At 45.8% G+C, this 25,755-nt stretch overlaps 1 pseudogene across 1 annotated transcript in view; it reads left to right on the forward strand.

Annotated features, from left to right (window-relative positions):
- Nucleotides 1-25,432, forward strand: part of LOC310860552 (ras-related protein Rab-3A-like) — a 28,174-nt pseudogene extending 2,742 nt beyond the window's left edge. Inside the window, exons 2-5 of the transcript in view lie at nucleotides 16,249-16,473; nucleotides 22,691-22,812; nucleotides 24,394-24,517; nucleotides 25,228-25,432. The product of the transcript in view is annotated as a ras-related protein Rab-3A-like (transcript). The remainder of the gene's footprint in view (nucleotides 1-16,248; nucleotides 16,474-22,690; nucleotides 22,813-24,393; nucleotides 24,518-25,227) is intronic.
- Nucleotides 25,433-25,755: the final 323 nt, after the last annotated feature.

A 25,755-nucleotide genomic window follows, 5' to 3' on the forward strand; every position in this document is an offset into this window, starting at 1 on the left:
TCTGATGACATTTAGCCTCTCAGACTGGTATCGGCTAACACAGAAATTGTGATATCGGGATTGAATCGGGAACAAAAAAAAGTGTATCGTCTTCTTCATGTTTAACCCATTCTGACCTGAGATCAGATTCATACGAGGTTTCCACTGGACACACACTGGTCTGATTAACCCATTCTGACCTGAGATCAGATTCATACGAGGTTTCCACTGGACACACACTGGTCTGATTAAAGACCACCAAAATTGACACTAATAATAAGTGACTGACAATAATCACATGTTCACACAATAACAACTCTGTGAATAGTTTATTGCAGCAGGCCAGGCATAACATATAATTATATATAGTAGCCTACTACACTATTCATAGTCTAGTCATTTTGATTGACCTCATTGTTTCAGATCAATCACGTTTTCTGTCACTTCTGTATCAAAAAATAAGACAAAACATGGATCGATCTGAAGCCTCGTTCTGGGCATCAGAATACTGAGGTGTGGTTCAGTGGTTCAATCTATCCCCCCTCTCCCCCCCTCATCAGAATACTGAGGTGTGGTTCAGTGGTTCAATCCGTATAGGACTCCATCTACCCCCCCCCCCCCCCCCTCATCAGAATACTGAGGTGTGGTTCAGTGGTTCATTCCGTATAGGACTCCATCTATCCCCCCCCCCCCTCTCATCAGAATACTGAGGTGTGGTTCAGTGGTTCAATCCGTATAGGACTCCATCTATCCCCCCCCCTCCCCCCCTCTCATCAGAATACTGAGGTGTGGTTCAGTGGTTCAATCCGTATAGGACTCCATCTATCCCCCCCTCATCAGAATACTGAGGTGTGGTTCAGTGGTTCAATCCGTATAGGACTCCATCTATCCCCCCCCCCCTCCCCCCCTCTCATCAGAATACTGAGGTGTGGTTCAGTGGTTCAATCCGTATAGGACTCCATCTATCCCCCCCCCTCCCCCTCTCATCAGAATACTGAGGTGTGGTTCAGTGGTTCAATCCGTATAGGACTCCATCTATCCACCCCTCCCCCCCCCCATCCCCCCCTCTGACGTCTTCACAGAGAGAGATAGGGACAGAGAGAGAGATGGAGAGAGAGTGAGAGAGAGAGGGACAGAGAGAGAGAGGGAGAGAGAGAGAGATGGACAGAGAGAGAGAGTGAGAGAGAGAGAGAGAGAGAGAGAGAGAGAGAGAGAGAGAGAGAGAGAGAGAGAGAGAGAGGGGGACAGAGAGAGAGAGGGACAGAGAGAGAGAGAGAGGGACAGAGAGAGAGAGAGAGAGAGAGAGAGAGGGAGAGGGAGAGGGAGAGAGGGAGAGAGATGGACAGAGAGAGAGAGAGAGAGAGATAGAGAGAGGGGGAGAGAGAGAGAAAGAGAGAGAGAGAGAGAGAGAGAGAGAGAGAGAGAGAGAGAGACAGAGAGAGAGAGAGATGGACAGAGAGGGAGAGAGAGGGAGAGAGAGAGGGGGGGAGAGCGAGGGGGCTATATATAGACCTGTGTACTCTTCCTAGAAACGGTGGCACGTGATTGGATGAAAGGAGGGGGAGAAAATGCCATCTCAGGCGAACCAAAGGAACCATCGCAGGGAGGCAGAAAACAGGACAGTTTGATGCAGGACACCCCGTGGGCCTTTTATGGGCGTCAGGGGATCTGTTTCCTGCGTCCTTTTCCTACCAAAGACATTATTGCTTTGCTTCTTTTTTTTTTACTGTGTGTCAGAAACCTGGCGTCTCGTCTCCATGTTTCAGAAACCTGGCGTCTCATCTCCGTGTTTCAGAAACCTGGCGTCTCGTCTCCGTGTTTCAGAAACCTGGCGTCTCGTCTCCATGTTTCAGAAACCTGGCGTCTCGTCTCCGTGTTTCAGAAACCTGGCGTCTCGTCTCCATGTTTCAGAAACCTGGCGTCTCGTCTCCGTGTTTCAGAAACCTGGCGTCTCGTCTCTGTGTTTCAGAAACCTGGCGTCTCGTCTCCATGTTTCAGAAACCTGGCGTCTCGTCTCCGTGTTTCAGAAACCTGGCGTCTCGTCTCCATGTTTCAGAAACCTGGCGTCTCGTCTCCTCCATGTTTCAGAAACCTGGCGTCTAGTCTCTGTGTTTCAGAAACCTGACGTCTCGTCTCCGTGTTTCAGAAACCTGGCGTCTCGTCTCCCTGTTTCAGAAACCTGGCGTCTCGTCTCCATGTTTCAGAAACCTGGTGTCTCGTCTCCGTGTTTCAGAAACCTGGCGTCTCGTCTCCTCCGTGTTTCAGAAACCTGGCGTCTCGTCTCCATGTTTCAGAAACCTGGCGTCTCGTCAAAAGACGTTATTGCTTTTCTTCTTTTTTTTTACTGTGTGTCAGAAACCTGGCGTCTCGTCTCCGTGTTTCAGAAACCTGGCGTCTCGTCTCCATGTTTCAGAAACCTGGCGTCTCGTCTCCGTGTTTCAGAAACCTGGCGTCTCGTCTCCATGTTTCAGAAACCTGGCGTCTCGTCTCCTCCATGTTTCAGAAACCTGGCGTCTAGTCTCTGTGTTTCAGAAACCTGACGTCTCGTCTCCATGTTTCAGAAACCTGGCGTCTCCTCCATGTTTCAGAAACCTGACGTCTCGTCTCCGTGTTTCAGAAACCTGGCGTCTCGTCTCCCTGTTTCAGAAACCTGGCGTCTCGTCTCCATGTTTCAGAAACCTGGCGTCTCGTCTCCTCCGTGTTTCAGAAACCTGGCGTCTCGTCTCCCTGTTTCAGAAACCTGGCGTCTCGTCTCCGTGTTTCAGAAACCTGGCGTCTCGTCTCCATGTTTCAGAAACCTGGCGTCTCGTCTCCATGTTTCAGAAACCTGGCGTCTCGTCTCCTCCGTGTTTCAGAAACCTGGCGTCTCGTCTCCCTGTTTCAGAAACCTGGCGTCTCGTCTCCATGTTTCAGAAACCTGGCGTCTCGTCTCCTCCGTGTTTCAGAATCCTGGTGTCTCGTCTCCCTGTTTCAGAATCCTGGTGTCTCGTCTCCCTGTTTCAGAATCCTGGTGTCTCGTCTCCGTGTTTCAGAAACCTGGCGTCTCGTCTCCCTGTTTCAGAAACCTGGCGTCTCGTCTCCTCCGTGTTTCAGAAACCTGGCGTCTCGTCTCCCTGTTTCAGAATCCTGGTGTCTCGTCTCCGTGTTTCAGAAACCTGGCGTCTCGTCTCCTCCGTGTTTCAGAAACCTGGCGTCTCGTCTCCTCCGTGTTTCAGAAACCTGGCGTCTCGTCTCCGTGTTTCAGAAACCTGGCGTCTCGTCTCCGTGTTTCCATTGTTTTCAGGCTGTCGTCATCATGTGTTTGATGTGTTTGTGAATGAATGATGAATGAATGTGATATACTTCGCCCTACAAACGCGTTCGGTCGTTCGAGGGTTTTTCGCCCGACAACGGTGACGATAATGTGACACACATAATAATGTCTTTTCAGACATGTCTTATACGTTGTTCCAGATTGTATTCCAACAGGGTTCCCCTGTTGGTGTTTTAAGCATTATGTTATACTTTACAGCAGGGGTGGGCAACTTTGACGATGGAGAGGGCCACTATATTTCCACATTAACTACAGAGGGCCACAAAGCATATTACTGTCGTAGCAAAAATAGCCGATCTACAAGCTCAACGTGTCTCAATGCAACGCATTTTGAGCTTGTATAGATCAGCTATTTTTTTTGCTATATTGAATTGAAAACCTGATTTTTTTTTGTTGCTATTTTTGAATTGGAATCCTGAAAAGTAACCTTTTTATTGCATTTCAAATGCATTTAGTTATAGTTATGTTAACTTTATGAACTGTTAACAATAACTACATAAAAAGACAACAACATTTTGATACTAGTCATTAGTCATTTAATACTAGGCATGAAGTAATTAAGCATTATGTTATACTTTATAGCTATTGAAAAATAGCAGATCTACAAGCTCCTATAGCGCGGCACCGAGTGCTGCGCTACGAGCTTGTAGATCTGCTATTTTTGAAAAATATTTTGCGCGAAGAATCGTGCAAATCTTTGAATATATGTATTCTTTCTGAGTGAACGTTTTAAACTCAAATCTTCTGGGGGGGTTCCCTGGAACAACATTATTTTCAAATGGGGGTCCGCAGCCAAATACAGATAATTCTGGGGGTCCTTGACATGAAAAAAGGTTGAGCACCACTGACATAGAAACAGATACTTCAGAAAACTTTTTTCTTTTGACTGAATTTTAGTTTTTGCATGTCATGTTGAAAGCAAGGAATCATAGCTTCAAATTGACATATTGGTTGTTCAGTTTGAACCACCAGTTGTGGAGATATGGCTTATAGAGTAATGTCTGGCAGAGAAACAGTGAGTTGAAAAAACAGGCTTGAAAAGGTTAACTTCTGTGGTCTCTAACATTACACCTAGCTACATGTTTAAGCATTTATTTCATATTTACATGTCTTCTGTGTTCTCTAACATTACACCTAGCTACATGTTTAAGCATTTATTTCATATTTACATGTCTTCTGTGGTCTCTAACATTACACCTAGCTACATGTTTAAGCATTTATTTCATATGTACAATACATGTCTTCTGTGGTCTCTAACATTACACCTAGCTACATGTTTAAGCATTTATTTCATATTTACATGTCTTCTGTGGACTCTAACATTACACCTAGCGACATGTTTAAGCATTTATTTCATATCTTCTGTCTTCTGTGGTCAGCCAAATACAGATAATTCTGGGGGTCCTTGACATGAAAAAAGGTTGAGCACCACTGACATAGAAACAGATACTTCAGAAAACTTTTTTATTTTGACTGAATTTTAGTTTTTGCATGTCATCTGTCTTCTGTGGTCTCTAACATTACACCTAGCTACATGTTTAAGCATTTATTTCATATGTACATGTCTTCTGTGGTCTCTAACATTACACCTAGATACATGTTTAAGCATTTATTGACACCTACATTAACAGATTCGTTTGAAATCCAGCGATGTCCGACTATTACTAAATCTAAACCCAACTACTAACTTAACTCTAACCTCAGTCTTAACCGGCCTGTAAACCGGCCTTGTAGATCTGCTATTTTTGAAAAAACCTTTAAAATGTGGCGCAAATCTTTGAATATATATATTCTTCGTTGGCTCTGGAAGTGTTATGTCTATTCATTGTACATACTGTACACTGTTACTGTAAATACTATTGTTACATCTTGTGAAACACGACAGCCCATTTCCTGGATCTGAATGGCTTTACTGTATGTTTACCATGTAAAATAATCTTCATATTGACTTAGATTGACCGTACAGTACAGTACATGTGCGTGTACGCTTACAGCATGTCCCACTGTAACAATAGAGCATAGAGAGAAAATAATTCCCCGTTCATTTTCCTCATAGACTTTTCAGAAAGTAATTTATTTAATCCCTTTTGACCTGAGATCAGATTCAAAAAATGTCTTCTACATCGTATGGTGAGGGGAAAGATTGACATGTTTACGTATACCGTTAATTAATATTGCACATGAATGTAAAGTTCTTTAAAGACGGTTACGCCGCGGACAAAGCCAACTCTTGTCGTGACAAATCATGACAATAAACACAATGTTTTGGGCCCAAACAAATAATTATAAAGTAGAATAAAAAGAAAAGAAAAAACCTTTTTTTGTTGTTTTTCTTCTTTGTAATTATTTGTTTGGTCCAAAATATTGTGTGTGTTGTCATGATTTGTCACGACTCGAGTTGGCTTCTTACGACGCTTAAAAGGTCTTTAATCAGACCAGTGTGTGTCCAGTGGAAAACCTCGTATGAATCTGATCTCAGATCAGAATGGGATAGAGAGACATTAGCCTCCTGATGAGAGACGTTATCTCTCCTAACGGTACCAACATCAATACAGCATGGAATAGTGAACAAAATCTCATCCAGCGTCAACACCACATTCTCTAGTTTTGTGTCTGAGAGGCTAAATGTCATCGAATGGTGTTTCCGTGGCTCCAAATGCTGAATAAATAATGGACCTGTCCTGGATATGAAAAAGGGTTGAAAAGTACAGTAGCTATAATAGATAGATAGTGCAGCAGTCAGCGGTATGTGCTTCTGTACGGTTCTATACATATAGTCTGCTGTCGTCTTAATGCACTTTCTATGAACTCAGCGTAAAGTTACACGTACACTATTATGTGAACTGTAACTGTCCTCTTCCTGTATTCTGTCTCCCTGCTCTCCTTTTTTTAAATTATTTTTTATCCCACGATTTTGTACCCCATTTTTCACCCAGTGTCATTTATCTAATGTGATCCTGGGCTCTACACACCCTCCGCCAACCTGGGGAGAGCAACGGACTTGAACTCATGCTTCCTTCATGCATGAGTGTTGCAATGGGAAGTTCATTCCATAGTTTTGGAGCCAGAAGGGAGAAGAGTCTGGGACGTGTGGAGCGTTGTCCAGGGTGTTTTAGAGAAGGGAGAAGAGTCTGGGACGTGTGGAGCGTTGTCCAGGGTGTTTTAGAGAAGGGAGAAGAGTCTGGGACGTGTGGAGCGTTGTCCAGGGTGTTTTACAGAAGGGAGAAGAGTCTGGTACGCGTGGAGCGTTGTCCAGGGTGTTTTAGAGAAGGGAGAAGAGTCTGGGACGTGTGGAGCGTTGTCCAGGGTGTTTTAGAGAAGGGAGAAGAGTCTGGGACGTGTGGAGCGTTGTCCAGGGTGTTTTAGAGAAGGGAGAAGAGTCTGGGACGTGTGGAGCGTTGTCCAGGGTGTTTTAGAGAAGGGAGAAGAGTCTGGGACGTGGGGAGCGATGTCCAGAGAAGGTACTTCCAGCTTCCCTGCTTATTGCCATGTTTTGTTCTTGCTTACTGTAAATCACTCTGGATTAAGAGCGTCTGCTAAATGCCTACATTGTAAATTGTAAGTATGATCAAGTTTAGGGCGTTATTTTCTGCCAGACACCAATGATACGATGATGCTGTTGCTCTTGGCTGTCAGTGTGTATGTGTTGGAGAGATGCTTATCTCGTAGCAGGAAATGCCAGTCATGCTGCTTGCACAACACGCACGCACGCACATGCTCGCACACACACACACACGCACGCAGGGGCAGCCTTAGGAATCTGGAGGCCCCTTTCAAGACCAAATATGAGGCCCCCATATACCTATGACATCATTATTTTGTTGATACAGCCGTATATTGATACGAATAGTTTGACTGTTCAATATCACACGCAGCCATTACTCTCGACAATTAGCAACAACAACACCTTTCCTCATCCTGTCGTCCCTTCACAATGAAAGTGTCTCCCCTTTACCTCCCAATGCTGCACATTTTACCATGTTATTTACATAAAATAGGTGTAACTTAACATTAACATTGTGGGAGGGAGCAAGGCAGTGAGCGAGAGAGAGAGAGAGAGAGAGAGAGAGAGAGAGAGAGAGAGAGAGAGAGAGAGAGAGAGAGAGAGGGCCAAGAGTGGCGGGGGTTGACTGAGGGGACTTCAGTCGCAGCGCGACACGTTGTGAGCTTGTAGATCGGCTATTTTCAGCAAGTGTAAAAACAGTCATTATGACAGCATCAAGACCCGCTAAAATACATTTTAGTCGGCTAAATCACATTTAGTCGACTAAAATCTTATGACATTTAGTCGACTAAAACTAGACTAACAATAAAATATTCCGGGTGACTAAAATGTGACTAAAACTAAATGAAAACTATTCAAGAGACAAAGACTAAAACTAAAATAGAAATGTGCTGCCAAAAACAACACTGCTCCTATATACAGCTTTTGTCTCCACACGTCTCAATATTTGCCATTGACAATGAAAGGAGAAATCAGGTGAAATGTCCGCCAAATAGGACCTAAAGTTGTGGCAACACAAACAGCATAAGTCATTTTACACTTGGTTGCATGCTGAAAATAGACGATCTACAAGCTCACAACGGTCGCAACGCGTTGTGAGCTTGTAGATCATCTATTTTCAGCAAGTGTAAAAACAGTCATTACGACGGCATCAAGGCCGCCTAAATATATTTTGTTCGACTAAATCAACTGTAGATTTAGTCGACTAAAATCGTATGATATTTAGTTGACTAAAACTAGACTAAACACTAAAACATTCCAGGTGACTAAAATGTAACTATACAACTAAATGAAAACTATTCAAGAGACTATGACTAAAACTAAAATCAAAATTTGCTGCCAAAAACAACACTGCCCAAAAACAGCCACACAGCTACTGTAGGCTGTGTCTGTGACCAGAAACACCTCTGTCTTCCAGAACAAACAGCCACACAGCTACTGTAGGCTGTGTTTGTGACCAGAAACACCTCTGTCTTCCAGAACAAACAGCCACACAGCTACTGTAGGCTGTGTCTGTGACCAGAAACATCTCTGTCTTCCAGAACAAACGGTGACAACAGCTACTGTAGGCTGTGTCTGTGACCAGAAACACCTCTGTCTTCCAGAACAAACGGTGACAACAGCTACTGTAGGCTGTGTCTGTGCCCAGAAACACCTCTGTCTTCCAGAACAAACGGTGACAACAGCTACTGTAGGCTGTGTTTGTGACCAGAAACATCTCTGTCTTCCAGAACAAACGGTGACAACACCTGTTTGTGCAGGTAAACAGTAAACACCACCACTCTGCTCCAGAGGCTGCTAGGGGGGAATGAAAAAGAAGAAAAACAAGAATGACTCACCTCATGAGTTAACTGCCAGCTGCAGATATTAAGCTCACTGTGGGTTTTATCTCTCATTGACGATATTCAGACCGCGGTCATCTTGCCAACAAGGTGCCAACAAGGTGCCAACAAGGTGCAACTTCCCAAAGACAGCCCATTCATCCACACAGAACAGTCCTATTATCTGATTGTATTAAACAACGTCAAACTCACCAACATTGCAGCTGTAGGGAAAGCTCCTCTTTCTATCTGCAAAGTTTTTGTTTCATAAATATCAAATGTAGACAGGAGCTATACTTCCTGTCAAGACATTCTGTGCCGGTTATTTCCCCCCCCCCCCCCCCCCCCCCAAGTGTCAGAGTTTGGGAGCGCTCGTTGGATATCACTCAACAGCCCATGCGCGTACCACCTGTGTTGAATTCGCACATAATGCAGGAGGCAAGCAGGAGGTTGCTTTACTAAAAACGAGTGCTTCCAAACTCCAATACTTAGAAGGAAATCGCCTGCTAGAAATGTCTTGACAGGAAGTAGCTCATAACAAGTCTACGGCGGATTCTTATCAAAGCTAAATCAAGCTTTCCGTAAAACAGCTGCAATGTTGGTGAGTTTGACGTTATTTTTCTAATATATTTTTTATCCCACGATTTTGTAACCCATTTTTCACCCCTGTGTCAATCATCCAGTGGCGTGCACAGATAGACACTAGGGGTGCTCTAGCACCCTCTGCCCTTTTGGCAATGTGCTCTTAAAAAAAAAGGAAAAAAAAGAAAAGGTTATTTGTGTGGTCCATGCGGTGACATTGATCAATTCTTTTTTTTTTTTTTTTTAAGATATTTTTTTGCGGCTTACGCCTTTTATTGATTTTTGAAGGGACAGACAGTAGGCTGACAGGAAACGGGAGAGAGATGAGGGGATGACATGCAGTAAAGGCCGTGTCGGGTCCGGGAGTCGAACCCGCGGCACACTGCGACTGGATTACCAGTCCGGTGCCCAGACCGTTACGCTACGGCCTGGGCCCATTGATCAATTCTTGATACAAACGCTTCTACTATATTATTTAGGCCCCCACAATCTAAAGCTATGTTTCTATGTCAGTGGATCTTCGATAAAAAAAATAGCAGACCTACAAGCTCATAGAGCGCCACTCGGTGGCGCGCTATGAGCTTATGGATCTGCTATTATTCAATAGCTAAAGCACCAAAATGGGTTCCCGCCCCAAAATGCGCTGTACAAGGTGCCCTTTTTACCTGCCCCTCTACTGTAAATGTCTGTGCACGCCACTGACTACGGGTCTTCTGGGACCCACTCGGATATTTTTACACATAATGACACACCACTACGGGTCTTCTGGGACCCACTCGGATATTTTTACACATAATGACACACCACTACGGGTCTTCTGGGACCCACTCGGATATTTTTACACATAATGACAGAACCGAGTTATAATTAATTATTCACCATTTTATTTGTTTTTATTGGGCTTCGTGGGTTTAGAGGACTGTTATCCTTTCAGTTGCTGTTCGCTCTACGCATGGCTGCCAGTTCCCACCTGATGTTGTGTGGGAGTCCAGACTGCTCCAGACCGTACTGAATAACTGCTAGCTTACATAATGTCTTGAGGCTAGGACTGAGGTCTAAGACATACAGGTCACCAGAGTTGTTGGCTCCTCCAAAGAGGATGATGCGATCTCCCACCATGCAACAGCACATATTATTCATCCAATGTGGGCGTTTCCCCTTGGGCTCAACCTTCTTCCAGGAGAAGGTCTCTGGACTGAATTTCCACACATCATTGAGGAACTTCTTATTGTTCCAGCCACCACATATGTACAGCTCTCCATTGTAGGTAAAGGCTGAATGATCCCTGCGTCCTTCTGGAAGAAGCTGTGTAGAAGGTGTGTCCAGCCAGAGGTTGGTCTCTGTGTCACACACTTTGATGGTGTTGCAGGTCTGAAACCTCCAGCCTCCAAATACAAACATCTTTGTCCCGATGACGGTAGCAGAGTGACCTTTTGTATCAGGAGGTGGAGTTCCTCTGGTGTTAATTAAAGTCCAGACCATTGTGGTGGTGTCCAACTTGTACATGTCATTAGTGTATCCAGTCTTGGTTAATCCTCCATGAATATACATGACCTTCCCAAAAACACAGGCTGAGTGGTTCCTCCTCCCCTTTGGAACGGTCTCAGAAACCTGTGGTTTGAACCATCTGTGGGCGTCGACATCAAATGCATAAAGAACATTGCAGTGAGGATAGCTAGGCTATATTACAGGAAAACTCCTGTTAAACTTATATTAACTGTATATGTACCATCACACCTGTATATATTACCGTATATTAACTGTATATGTACCATCACACCTGCATATTACCGTATATTAACTGTATATGTCTGCTAAACTTGAGGTTTACGGGCAAAATACAGTGCCCATAATAAGACCGAGATAAAAGCCTGGTCACAACCTAAGACAGAGAGAAAAGCCTGGTCACAACCTAAGGCAGAGAGAAAAGCCTGGTCACAACCTAAGGCAGAGAGAAAAGCCTGGTCACAACCTAAGGCAGAGAGAAAAGCCTGGTCACAACCTAAGACAGAGAGAAAAGCCTGGTCACAACCTAAGACAGAGAGAAAAGCCTGGTCACAACCTAAGGCAGAGAGAAAAGCCTGGTCACAACCTAAGACAGAGAAAAGCCTGGTCACAACCTAAGGCAGAGAGAAAAGCCTGGTCACAACCTAAGGCAGAGAGAAAAGCCTGGTCACAACCTAAGGCAGAGAGAAAAGCCTGGTCACAACCTAAGACAGAGAGAAAAGCCTGGTCACAACCTAAGGCAGAGAGAAAAGCCTGGTCACAACCTAAGGCAGAGAGAAATGCCTGGTCACAACCTAAGGCAGAGAGAAAAGCCTGGTCACAACCTAAGGCAGAGAGAAATGCCTGGTCACAACCTAAGACAGAGAGAAAAGCCTGGTCACAACCTAAGACAGAGAGAAAAGCCTGGTCACAACGTAAGGCGGTAACGCCTGGAAAATAGAACCGTGGCGTATCGGAGCGTCAGGCGAGGCGTGAACGCGCGCCAGTGCGCGTCGGACGCCGCCGGTGTGGGATAGGTTAATTGAAAATAACGGAGGCAGCTGTTTTGACGCGCGGCGTTCGCAGACGGTGTGTGTTGGGCTTGAGAAGAACTCTAAACAGTAGTACAGGTTCTATACACATGCGTGCCATTGATTAGCTTAACACGAGTACTTCCTTCACTGATAGTACACACTATTACACACTGCAGTGTAGTGTGTAATAGTGTAGTGACTACACACTACTACACTACCACTATAGTACACACTACTACACACTTCACAGCCAGCACGCTGCAGTGACAGTTGTGACGCAGAGAAGTTGTTGTGTTTGTGTTTTTCTCTATGATCCATGAGAGAGTTCTGTTACAGACTGGCTGGCTGGCTGGCTGGCTGGCAGGCTGGCTGACTGACTGGCTGGCAGACTGGCTGACTGACTGGCAGGCAGGCAGGCTGGCTGGCTGGTTGACTGACAGGCAAACAGACAGACAGTGTGTTTGTGTTCCTGTGAGTGTGATCAGTGAGATAGCAGACAGCTGGACGCAGATAGGGAGCTAAAAATAGAGCGGTGCCAAAGCAGAGTCCTTGAGTCTCACCGTGGACTTACTGGACACGCGCTGGTCAATGTGGGGCCCGGGGACCCCCACAGGGGTCCCTGAGTCTCTCTGACTGGACACACACTGGTCCCCGAGGGGGTCCCAGAGGGGTCCCTGGAGGGGGTTCCAGCAAAAAATTAGGAACACTGGAACAGGCTCTACAATGTAGATCAACATGTGCTGTCGGCGTGTGATGTAGATCTGTTATAATATGAGACAACATGTTGGTCACTGTATTGTCATCCACATGTCATGAGGGTCAGTCTGTGCAGAGCCATCTAATAGAAGACTTGCGACATTGAGGGGGCAGAAACCGAGCGCTGTTCTAATGCAGCCTGGATGGAGAGGGACACACTGGAGTTGGAAATACATTGTTTTCAATGAGGGCGGCGCAAATAAGAGCTATTTTAGGCATGTGTGCAACACGACGACTGTTTTAAAGTATTGCACAGTAACAACTAAAGTCTCTGTAATGATTATGTTGTACGATTACTAAAAAAAACTATCTAAAATAAAGGGATTTCAGATCATTAAAGCTGGGCTGTTTCCCTGAGTCCAATGCATTTCTGACTACTTCCGGTCCAGGACTTGGTTGTCAATAGAAGTCTATGTAGGAGAGCCTCCATTGGACTGAAGCCAATAGAAGTCTATGTAGGAGAGCCTCCATTGGACTGAAGCCAATAGAAGTCTACTTAGGAGAGCCTCCATTGGACTGAAGCCAATATAAGTCTACTTAGGAGAGCCTCCATTGGACTGAAGCCAATATAAGTCTATGTAGGAGAGCCTCCATTGGACTGAAGCCAATAGAAGTCTACTTAGGAGAGCCTCCATTGGACTGAAGCCAATAGAAGTCTATGTAGGAGAGCTTCCATTGGACTGAAGCCAATAGGAGTCTATATGTAGGAGAGCCTCCATTGGACTGAAGCCAATAGAAGTCTATGTAGGAGAGCCTCCATTGGACTGAAGCCAATAGAAGTCTATGGCCCCTTTTCCACTAGCAAGGTGGAACCAGAACTTTCCAGAACCTGAACCTATTTTTTTAGTTCTGGGTTTGTTTCCACAGCGCACAGCGCGGTACGGCACGGTTTCAGACCAGGTTCTCAGAACCTTTTTTCGGCCCTGCTTTTGAGGTAGTACTAACACTGAGTTCTGGGAACCTATGGGCGGGGCCAGCAGCGCTGCTGCTCTTGATTGGTCGAGCTGAGGTGACAGCACTCTGAGCACTGAGGAGACCGGAGCGAGGAGAAGCGCACACAACACAACAGCGCACATTTTAAACTCATAAGTGCGACACAGCGACAGCGGACACACAGAAAAATAACCTGGAAAAGCACACAGAAACACTATGGCCACGAGAGAGGGAGAGACAGAGCTTGTGTGTGCGTGAGGGATAGAGAGAGATAAAGCTGTCGCGACGAGTTTTTGCTTGCAGTTGTTGTTCTACACTACAGCTAACAGCTAGGCTAACTGCAGATAGGGGTGTGTGTGCGTGTGCGTGTGTGTGTATGTGTTTGCGTGCGTGTATGTGTTTGCGTGCGTGTGCGTGTATGTGTTTGCGTGCGTGTGCTCGCGCGCGAGAGCGCCATATGATCTATTCTAAATTGCCAGAACAGAATTTTCTTTCTATTTCAGGGCAAGGCATTAGGCATATCATTACTAGAAATGTGCTGTACACAATACTACACATTGGAAGAATTAAATTCAACTAGCACAACGGTTAAATGATTTGTATTTGCACATTTCTTGATATTGACATTGGACTGGATGTTATGGCACAATTTGCTCAAGAGGCACTATAATTGCAACCCACACAATGTTAAATGCTATATTCAAAAGGTGGGTTATCATTTATCATATGAGCTATAGCCTATATGAGATATATTTCTCTCTTGCAGTTTAAGCAAAATATTGTAGACAGGTAAAGTTTGGAGAACAACTGGTCTAATGCATTTAAAACGGGTGTTTTACTGTTGTCCCACTCCCCACATGGAAAGGAAATCCATATCGGCAAATATAGCCTATATATAATGTATGCTGCATATATCCATGTTCATATAAACTACAGTATGTGCATATACAGTATATGTATTATGTATAGGAAATATGTGACAGCTGTGGCATGTGGCTGCCACAGCTGTGGCACATGTGGCATATAAAAATATGTTCATATTATTGGTTTAAAAAAGTACAATAAAGCAAATGAATTTGAAAATAGACAATCTACAAGGTCACGTGTCTCATCGAGCTTGTAGTTTGTCTATTTTCAAATGGCCGAAATGTATTTAAGTACAATACTATAAACAGCTACTTTCCACCACTGTTGAATAATAATAACCAGTCATTATTTAAACATGAATATCTCTGTATTCCGGGACCCCCCCCCCGGCCGTGCCAAGGGGGGGGGGGGGGGGGGGGCTGCCGGCCGAGCTACTCAGCAGTGGGGGAATAGGGGGGGGGGGGGGGGGGGCAGACTTAACAGGTTCTTGAAAGTTCTGGGTTCTGGTTATATGGAAACAGAAGCAGAACTTGGTTCTGGAACTTCACAGGTTCCTGGTAGTTCTGGGATCTGGAAAGTTCTAGTTCTGGTTATTGTTCCACCCCATAGTGGAAAAGAGGCCTAAGTAGGAGAGCCTCCATTGGACTGAAGCCAATAGAAGTCTACTTAGGAGAGCCTCCATTGGACTGAAGCCAATATAAGTCTACTTAGGAGAGCCTCCATTGGACTGAAGCCAATATAAGTCTATGTAGGAGAGCCTCCATTGGACTGAAGCCAATAGAAGTCTATGTAGGAGAGCCTCCATTGGACTGAAGCCAATAGAAGTCTATGTAGGAGAGCCTCCATTGGACTGAAGCCAATAGAAGTCTATGTAGGAGAGCCTCCATTGGACTGAAGCCAATAGAAGTCTATGTAGGAGTGAAGCCCCATGTAACTCCGTCCTACTCTATGGCTCTGATGTGGGAGGGGCGACAACAACATGGTAACCATGGCGACCAGTCTGTGTTGCTCAGGGTGGGAGGGGCGACAACAACATGGTAACCATGGCGACCAGTCTGTGTTGCTCAGGGTGGGAGGGGCGACAACAACATGGTAACCATGGCGACCATAAAGTATCATCTTTCCAAACACATTGCATGATAAATGACCTCTGTGTTGACCTCCAGTCTGTCGTAACGACCCCCCCCCCCAAACACACACACATGCGCACGCACGCACACACACGTACGCACACACAAACACACACACAGACGCATGCACACGCACACGCACACACACACACACACACACACACACACACACACACACACACACACACACACACACACACACACACACACACACACACAAACACACACCCTTCTCTGTATTCAAACTGCTGCTGTGGTTGACTTAGAAAATGTCAATGTTCTGACAGGCCATTGTTTTGTTACAGCATCAAATGGACGAAACACAAAGCATCCGTCGGAGGAAACACGATATCAATGTCAGCTTTCTACCGACCATAATGTAACCATAATGTAACCATAATGTAACCATAATGTAAACGGCTTATTATGTGTGTGACATTTAACCCATTCTGACCTGAGATCAGATTCATACGAGGTTTCCACTGGAAACACGCTGGTCTGACGAACCCATTCTGACCTGAGATCAGATTCTAAAAAAATAGCAGACCTACAAGCTCGTATCGCGCCACTCGGTGGCGCGATATGAGCTTGTAGATCTGCTATTTTTAAATAGCTAAAGCACAACATGATGCTGACACCAAAATGGGTGCCCGTTCAGAATGCCTTAAAGGTCTACTAAAATGTAACACTCAGTGTTGTTTTCCTCGACTAAAACTAAGACGAAAAATGTTCGTCCACTACCTTTTCCCACTGAAGAAACCTAAATGTAAACTACATGAAAACTAAGCTATACGGTGACCAAAACTATAAGACTAAACATATCCACGATTTCGTCTCCTTTCAGATGGCCTCAGCCAACGCCACGTACGGCCAGAAGGAGGCGTCGGAGCAGAACTTCGACTACATGTTCAAGATCCTGATCATCGGGAACAGCAGCGTGGGGAAGACCAGCTTCCTGTTCCGCTACGCCGACGACTCCTTCACGCCGGCCTTCGTCAGCACGGTGGGCATCGACTTCAAGGTCAAGACCATCTACCGCAACGAGAAGCGGATCAAGCTGCAGATCTGGGTGAGAGAGACTATATAGCCCATTCTGACCTGAGATCAGATTCACACGAGGTTTCCACTGGACACACACACACACTGGTCTGATTAACCCATTCTGACCTGAGATCAGATTCTAAAAAAATGTCAGTCGTTCTTCGATTTTTCAAAAAATAGCAGACCTACAAGCTCGTAGCTATGAGCTTGTAGATCTGCTATTTTTCAATAGCTAAAGCATGACATGATGCTAACACCAAAATGGGTTCCCGTTCAGAATGGGCTAGAGGATATAGAACTACAGGTCTGGAGGTGCACGGTGGCACAGTCGGTATAGTGCTGTCGCCTCACAGCTAGAAGGTCCTGGGTTCGATTCCCGCTCGGGACGCTGTGCGTGCTGGCGGCGTGTTTCCTCCTCCGCGTCATCAGTGCCCATACCCGAAGGCGGGGGTTTGGCGAAAAGGGCCTTTCTGTGTGGAGTTTGCATGTTCTCCCCGTGTCCCCTAGGGTAGGTACCCTCACATGTTCTCCCCGTGTCCCTGATGGAGGGGAAAGGAACTGGTTGGAATAACGTGTTCCTTCCACGCGCTACGTCCAACCAGGGAAACTCCCCCGTGTCAGGTGTAAAGGAGCAACTTGGACACTCAGGCATGAAGGAAGCATGAGTTCAAGTCCGTTGCTCTCCCCTTGTCCCCCATATATGGGGACTAGGTTGGTGGAGGGTGTGTAGAGCCCAGGATCACATTAGATGATTGACACAGGGGTGAAAAATGGGTTACAAAATCGTGGGATAAAAAAAATATATATATAAAAAAAAGAACTACAGGTCTGGGTGAGAGACTAGAGCAGGGGTGGGCAACTGGCGGTCCGGGGGCCACATGCGGCCCCCCACCTTCACTCAATGTGGCCCTCAGGTTAATATCAGAATACTGATATTATAGTATTGATTTCAGCTGTTTACAATTCCAAACCTGCTTTAATTACTTCATTATTAAATGACTAGTACTTAATGACTAGTATTAAAATGTTATTGTCTTTTTGTGTCCAATGTAGTTATATGTTAACAGTTCATAAAGTTAACATAACTAGGCCTAAATGCATTTGAAATTCAATAAAAAGGTTACTTTTCAGGATTCCAATTAAAAAATTGCAAAAATTATTCAGGTTTTCAATTCAAATGTAGCAAAAATAGCTGATCTACAAGCTCAAGAGCTTGTAGATCGGCTATTTTAGCTACGACAGTTAATATATGGCCCTAGGGAGTGAGTGTGGAAATATAGTGGCCCTCAATGGTCAAAGTTGCCCACCGCTGGACTAGAGAAATAGAACTACAGATTTTCAGCATGTGAAGACGGCATGACTACAACGGCATCAAGGCCCGCCAAAATACATTTTGTTCGACTAAATCAACTGCAGATTTAGTCGACTGAAAACTAGACTTAACACTAAGACATTCCAGGTGACTAAAATGTGACCAAAACTAAATGAAAACTATTCAAGAGACTATGCCTCCAGGTCTTTAGTTTACTCAAGTTAAGTAATAAGACCTGGTACTTAAAGGACCACTTCACCACTTTTCAACCTATCTTCATATAATAGGTCCTCACTAATAATCATGAAAAAATGGCGCGATTTTTTTCTACTCTGTCTGTGTCTCATAGGAGGGCTGTGGGCAGTTCAGAAACCGTCTTCCAGTGACATCATCGATGGGGAATACAAGCTAATAGAAACTGCAGGCTTTCTAGTCCTGAAAAGTTTCAATGCGAAAATGGAAGCCATCGTTCTCACGATAATGAAAATCTAAACATTTTTGTAAAACAATCTTGTTTAAAAAACAATCTGCCAAATGATGATGTCACTGGAAGATGGTTTCTAAACTGCACACAGCCCTCCTATGAGACACAGGCTGAGTAGAAAGAAATCGTGCCATTTTATCATGATTATTAGTGAGGACCTATTATATGAAGATAGGTTGAAAAGTGGTGAAGTGGTCCTTTAAGACACAATTAAGCAAAATACAGTCCCTATAGGACTAAAACTAAAATCAAAATGTTGCTGCCAAAAAGCACAGTGGGTTTAGTTAGAGGTCCCCGGGTGGATTCCATCAAAGTGTCCCTGAGCAAGGCAATATTAACCCCTACCTTCCATCCACACACACTGCAGCAGAGATATGCAGATCCCTGTGTGTGTGTGTGTGTGTGTGTGTGTGTGTGTGTGTGTGTGTGTGTGTGTGTGTGTGTGTGTGTGTGTGTGAGGGTGTGTGTGTGTGTGTGTGTGTGTGTGTGTGTGTGTGTGTGTGTGTGTGTGTGTGTGTGTGTGTGTGTGTGTGTGTGTGTGTGTGTGTGGTAGTAGTAGTAATGGGGGAGGGGGGAGGTGTCGAGTCATCGGCCTCCCTGCGCTGTGATTGGCCGGTTCTGTTCCTCACCAGAGGCAGGCCTGAGAATGGCTGACAACAGAGATATAGCTCTCTCTCTCACGCACGCACGCACGCACACACACACACACACACACACACACACACACACACACACACACACACACACACACACACACACACACACACACACACACACACACACACACACACACGTGCTGCTGTTCCCTTCCCCCACCTCTGTGACTGTATACATGATGCTAGACTAATACTGTAGTCTGTACTGTAGTCTGTACTGTAGTTACTGCGTTCCTTGCTTCACGTTAGCAAGGCCCTTAACCCGTTCAGACCTGAGATCAGATTCATACGAGGTTTCCACTGGACAACACACTGGTCTGATTAACACATTCTGACCTGAGATCAGATTCATACGAGGTTTCCACTGGACACACACTGGTCTGATTAACCTATTCTGAACGTTTGGTGTTAGCATCATGTTATGCTTTAAGCTATTGAAAAATCGAAGAGCGACTGACATTTTTAGAATCTGATCTCAGGTCAGAACGGGTTAACATTGTCTCTCAAGGCTAAAAGTAGCCTCATAACTCATAACTGGCATATTTAGGAGTAAATATTACAGGAATAATGGGCCTAGTGTCACTTCTCTTTCTCCTCAAGGAAGCCATCAATATTCTCCGTGAAATGTGACCACTCTCCCCGATGACCTCACAACGTGTGTCCTCTCTGAGACAATGTGTCCTCTCTGAGACAATGTGTGTCCTCTGAGACAATGTGTCCTCTCTGAGACAATGTGTCCTCTCTGAGACAATGTGTCCTCTGAGACAATGTGTCCTCTCTGAGACAATGTGTCCTCTCTGAGACAATGTGTGTCCTCTCTGAGACAATGTGTGTCCTCTCTGAGACAATGTGTGTCCTCTGAGACAATGTGTGTCCTCTGAGACAATGTGTGTCCTCTGAGACAATGTGTCCTCTCTGAGACAACGTGTGTCCTCTCTGAGACAATGTGTCCTCTCTGAGACAATGTGTGTCCTCTCTGAGACAATGTGTCCTCTCTGAGACAATGTGTGTCCTCTCTGAGACAATGTGTGTCCTCTCTGAGACAACGTGTGTCCTCTCTGAGACAATGTGTCCTCTCTGAGACAATGTGTGTCCTCTCTGAGACAATGTGTGTCCTCTGAGACAATGTGTGTCCTCTGAGACAATGTGTCCTCTCTGAGACAACGTGTGTCCTCTCTGAGACAATGTGTCCTCTCTGAGACAATGTGTGTCCTCTCTGAGACAATGTGTCCTCTCTGAGACAATGTGTGTCCTCTCTGAGACAATGTGTGTCCTCTGAGACAATGTGTGTCCTCTCTGAGACAATGTGTCCTCTCTGAGACAATGTGTCCTCTCTGAGACAATGTGTGTCCTCTCTGAGACAATGTGTCCTCTCTGAGACAACATGTGTCCTCTCTGAGACAATGTGTCCTCTCTGAGACAATGTGTCCTCTCTGAGACAATGACAATGTGTCCTCTCTGAGACAATGGACACACACGTGTCCTCTGAGACACACTGTCCCTGGTGGCCGGATGGACGCACACAACGCACGCACTCACACAACGCACGCACGCACACACACACACACACGCAACACACGCAACGCACGCACGCAACGCAAGCACGCACACACGCAACGCACGCACGCACGCACACAGGTCTATCCTCTGAGACAGACCAGTGTGATCACCACTCAGATGTTGACCTGAATTCATTGCTCTTTATGAGCAGTGCTGTTCCTATTCCAATCTGAGAACGCTATAATAGAGTCTGGAAATCCACGCCTCCCGAAATCCACGTCAAGCAAGGAAGCTGGCATGTTTCCGTTGATTAACCCATTCTGACCTGAGATCAGATTCTAAAAAATGTCAGTCGTTCTTTGATTTTTCAAAAATAGCAGACCTACAAGCTATGAGCTTGTAGGTATGCTATTTTTCAATAGCTAAAGCACGACATGATGCTAACACCAAAATGGGTTCCCGTTCAGAACGGGTTAAATTAATTAGGGGTGGGACGATAATATGGGTCACCGTACAGTGTTGGGTGTCATCAGGAAGGCTTTCATTCCCTGAGCATTCATTAGACCGCCCAGGATGTAACTGTACCTGAGAGAGAGAGGGAGATAGAGAGAGAGAGAGAGAGAGAGAGAGAGAGAGAGAGAGAGAGAGAGAGAGAGAGAGAGAGAGAGAGAGGGGGAGAGGGAGAGGGAGAGGGGAGAGAGAGAGAGAGAGAGAGAGAGAGAGAGAGGGGGAGGGAGAGGGAGAGAGAGAGAGAGATACATGGCTGTCAGGGTAACAGTGATGCGGTAGTGATGGACAGGCATCTGTGTGTTGTTGTGTGCGTGCGTGCGTGCGTGCGTGCGTGCGTGCGTGCGTGCGTGTGTACGTGCATGTGTGCGTGCGTGTGTACGTGCATGTGTGCGTGCGTGCGTGCGTGTGTGCATGCGTGTTTGTAGGTCAGTTATTCGGGGAAGGCGGCATTCTTGTGCAATGAAGGAGAAGGCCTTTTTTTTGGTTTGTTTCACATCTCATCCCAGAGGCGACACCTTGTGGCCAGGGGGGTATTGCAACCTATGAGGTTTCAGGCATTGTGACTTAGAGTCTCTCTCTACGTGGTCCTCAGACGAGCCCTCCGTCGTCGTCTCCAGTCATCTCGGTTCTCCATACGTCTGGCCAGCTCCTTTGTGCTTTCCGCACAGCATCTTTCTTTAGTACGTCCACGTAGGTATAGGTGTGGGACGTCCTCTCCATCGATGCCCGTGTGTTGGTTCCCACAGTACAAGCTTTTTGGCCGGGAGTTCTTGTTGTCGGTGGCAGCTAGTGGCCAGCTAGTCTGTTACACTTGGTAATGCTCCGTACAGTGGACAGCTATAGTCTCATCCTCCTTAACTGCCATCTCCTCTGTTACACTTGGTGAAGACCCGTACAGACGCTTGTTGGTGACGTGCTCATCCTGTTGATGTTAAGTACCACACGTAACATTCTGGTGTAGCACCCGTCCAGGGATTTCTGTAGGGCTTGTGTAAGTGTCCAGCATTCACAGCCGTAGAGGAGGACGGACTCCACGGTAGCCAGAGAAGACGTGTATTAATAACGTGTTTATGTGTATTAACAGGACACGGCGGGTCAGGAGCGCTACAGGACCATCACCACACTGTGTGTGTGTGTATTAATAACATGTTTATGTGTATTAACAGGACACGGCGGGTCAGGAGCGCTACAGGACCATCACCACAGCGTGTGTGTGTGTGTGTATTAATAACGTGTTTATGTGTATTAACAGGACACGGCGGGTCAGGAGCGCTACAGGACCATCACCACAGCTGTGTGTGTGTGGTGTGTATTAATAACATGTTTATGTGTATTAACAGGACACGGCGGGTCAGGAGCGCTACAGGACCATCACCACAGCTGTGTGTGTGTGTGTGTATTAATAACGTGTTTATGTGTATTAACAGGACACGGGCGGGTCAGGAGCGCTACAGGACCATCACCACAGCTGTGTGTGTGTGTGTGTGTATTAATAACATGTTTATGTGTATAACAGGGACACGGCGGGTCAGGAGCGCTACAGGACCATCACCACAGCTGCTGTGTGTGTGTGTGTGTATTAATAACATGTTTATGTGTATTAACAGGACACGGCGGGTCAGGAGCGCTACAGGACCATCACCACAGCTGTGTGTGTGTGTGTGTGTATTAATAACGTGTTTATGTGTATTAACAGGACACGGCGGGTCAGGAGCGCTACAGGACCATCACCACAGCTGTGTGTGTGTGTGTGTATTAATAACATGTTTATGTGTATTAACAGGACACGGCGGGTCAGGAGCGCTACAGGACCATCACCACAGCGTATTACAGAGGAGCGATGGCTTCATCCTCATGTATGACATCACCAACGAGGAGTCATTCAACGCCGTGCAGGACTGGTACGTGATTGGTCCTCGCTCGCACGCCTGATAAGTTAACCTTTCACTAATAAACAGACAGACATAGACAGACAGACAGACAGACAGACAGACAGACAGACAGACAGACAGACAGGCAGGCAGGCAGACAGGCAGCAGGCAGGCAGGCAGGCAGGCAGGCAGGCAGGCAGGCAGGCAGACAGGACAGACAGACAGACAGACAGACAGACAGACAGACAGACAGACAGACAGCAGTAGCTCCACACCAGTGTTGTTTTAGTCATAGTCATAGTTTTCATTTACTTTTAGTCACATTTTAGTCACCAGAATGTTTTAGTGTTAGTCCAGTTTTAGTCGACTAAATACCATGAGATTTGAGTCAACTTAAATCTACAGTTGATTTAGTCGAACAAAATGTGTTTAGGCGGGCCTTGATGCCGTCGTAATGACAGTTTTCTTTCACTGATCTACAAGTGAGCTTGTAGATCTGCTATTTTCAGCATGCAACCAAGTGTAAAATGACTTATACTGGATCTCTTGTCCACTAGTCCCTTCCTAACATTTTAGTCTAGTTTTTATTTGTTGACGAAATGGTCAGTATATTTAGTCTTAGTTTTCGTCAGTGGAAACATTAGTTCTAGTCGACTAAAACAACACTGCTCCATACTCTGACAAAGACAAAAATTTGCAGACGAGCTTTTTTCGAAAACTAAATGAAAACTAAGCTATGACGACTAAAACTAGACTAACGCTAAAACATTCCAGGTGACTAAAATGTGACTAAATGAAAACTATTCAAGTGACTATAATATTGACTAAATACTCAAATCTAAATTTGCTGTCAAAATCAACACCGAGAGAGCGACTGTCTCCAAACCAGAAGATCACTGGATTGGTGTTATTTTAAGACTATACTAAGACTACTGTACGACATTCATAACAAACAGTCATAAACTAGAACTGCACTCTGTCCAGTGCATACTGCTTGTTGCACACTAGTAGGCCATAAATGGCCAACATAGTGCGCAAGCAGAGCGCGCAAGTATACTTTCGACCGCTACAAACTGTCAACCAATATACATAATACTATGTATATTGTATACAGGTATACTGTGGTTACTTTGCGCCGTACGCACCGTCCCAGCCAACCCGCCACTTTTGATGCGTATGCACCGTCCCAGCAAACTGAGCCTGATACGGCAGTGGTGCCAGATTACATACATGTATACATTACATAGGAGCATTACCTTTAATCCTCCCCACACTAAAACATATCGTCATTACGTCACCATTGAAAACCAATTACACTCTGGCATTGGTCCTTTAATTTAATCCACATATTTCTTATGTCATCATTGAGAGCTATAGTTATACATTATACACACACCACGTAATCTGGTCCCAGCAAATCAGGCACAGTTTACTGGGGCGGTGCATACGAGTCCCGGGCGAAACTATTACTTGCGCGCTCTGCTTGCGCAAGTAAATAGGTATATTAATAAACGTCTGTGTGTGTGTGTGTGTGCGTGCAGTGCGCGTGCGTGTGTGTGTGTGTGTGTGTGTGTGTGTGTGTGTGTGTGTGTGTGTGTGTGTGTCTCTCTCCCAGGTCGACCAGATCAAGACGTATTCGTGGACAACGCTCAGGTTCTGCTCGTCGGGAACAAGTGTGACATGGAGGACGAGAGAGTGGTGGGGGGGGAGAGAGGACGCCAGCTGTCCGAACACCTGGTGTGAGCGCAACCACGCACGCACACACACGCACGCACGCACACACACGCACACACACGCACGCACGCACGCGCACGTGCACACGCACACCACGCACGCACGCACGCGCACTCGCACACGCACACGCACACGCACACGCACACGCACACACACACAAACACACACAAAATCGGTCAAACTACAAAACGCGTGTTGGAGATAAAAACAACAAATAACAGCCAGAACCCAGCAACTGCATTTATTTAATCACATGTGACAAATGTGGTTTACAATATGTCGGAGAAACGGGTAAAACAGTAGGTACAAGGCTGGGACAACACAGATACAATATTAACAATGCAAAAAAGACAACCACAAGGTTTGTGCAACATTTTCATGGCTCACGGCATTGAAGCTCTAAAATGCGCTGGACTTCATCACAATCCCAACTGGACAGTTTTAGGACAAAGACGTTTTAATGGAAAACAGTGGACTAAGAACCTCAACACGGATTTTCCTGGAGGCTTAAACATGCCTAAAATCAGATCTTGAACACAACAAAACTTAAACTCAGAATAAACTGGAGAAATCTAAAAGTGATTGGATCAGACTTCCTTCGGATACATGGCGAATGCATTTATTCCTTGCATTGTGCCTACACATGTTGCGACCTTCCGTCGCAACATGTGTAGGCACAGTGCACTGAAGTTTTTTAATTCCCCCCCTCCCCCAGGCTTCAGTTCTTCGAGGCGAGCGCCAAGGACAACATCAACGTGAAGCAGACGTTCGAGCGGCTGGTGGACGTGATCTGTGAGAAGATGTCGGAGAGCCTTGAGGCCGGGGACCCCGCAGTGACCGGGGCCAAGCAGGGGCCCCAGCTCACCGCCGAGCAGCCCGCCACGGGGGCTGGGGGGCCCGCGCAGGACTGTGCATGCTAGGAGGGGCCCCTAACCCCGCGCCCCGAAACCCCACCTCGTTTATCCCCTTTTGTCCTTTTTGATTGGTCGTCTGGTCTTCTACTGGCTCCTCCTCCTCCCTCTGAACCAATGGCCTTCCTTCCTTCCTAACCCCAAATCCTCCAGGCGTTTATCACAGTGGTTCCCACGGTTCCCAAGGACCCCCATTTGAAAAGATATGCCAGGGACCCCCATGATAGATTTTTTTTTCTTTTTTTTTTTACAGCTCTAGCAGTGATTCTCAACCCGTTTAATTTCAAGGACCCCCCAGTTTGACATGCATTAGTCTATACGGACCCCCCCCC

This window comes from Protomyctophum parallelum (genome assembly GCF_964188405.1).
Source record: "Protomyctophum parallelum genome assembly, chromosome: 6".
NCBI classification, from domain to species: Eukaryota; Metazoa; Chordata; class Actinopteri; order Myctophiformes; family Myctophidae; genus Protomyctophum; species Protomyctophum parallelum.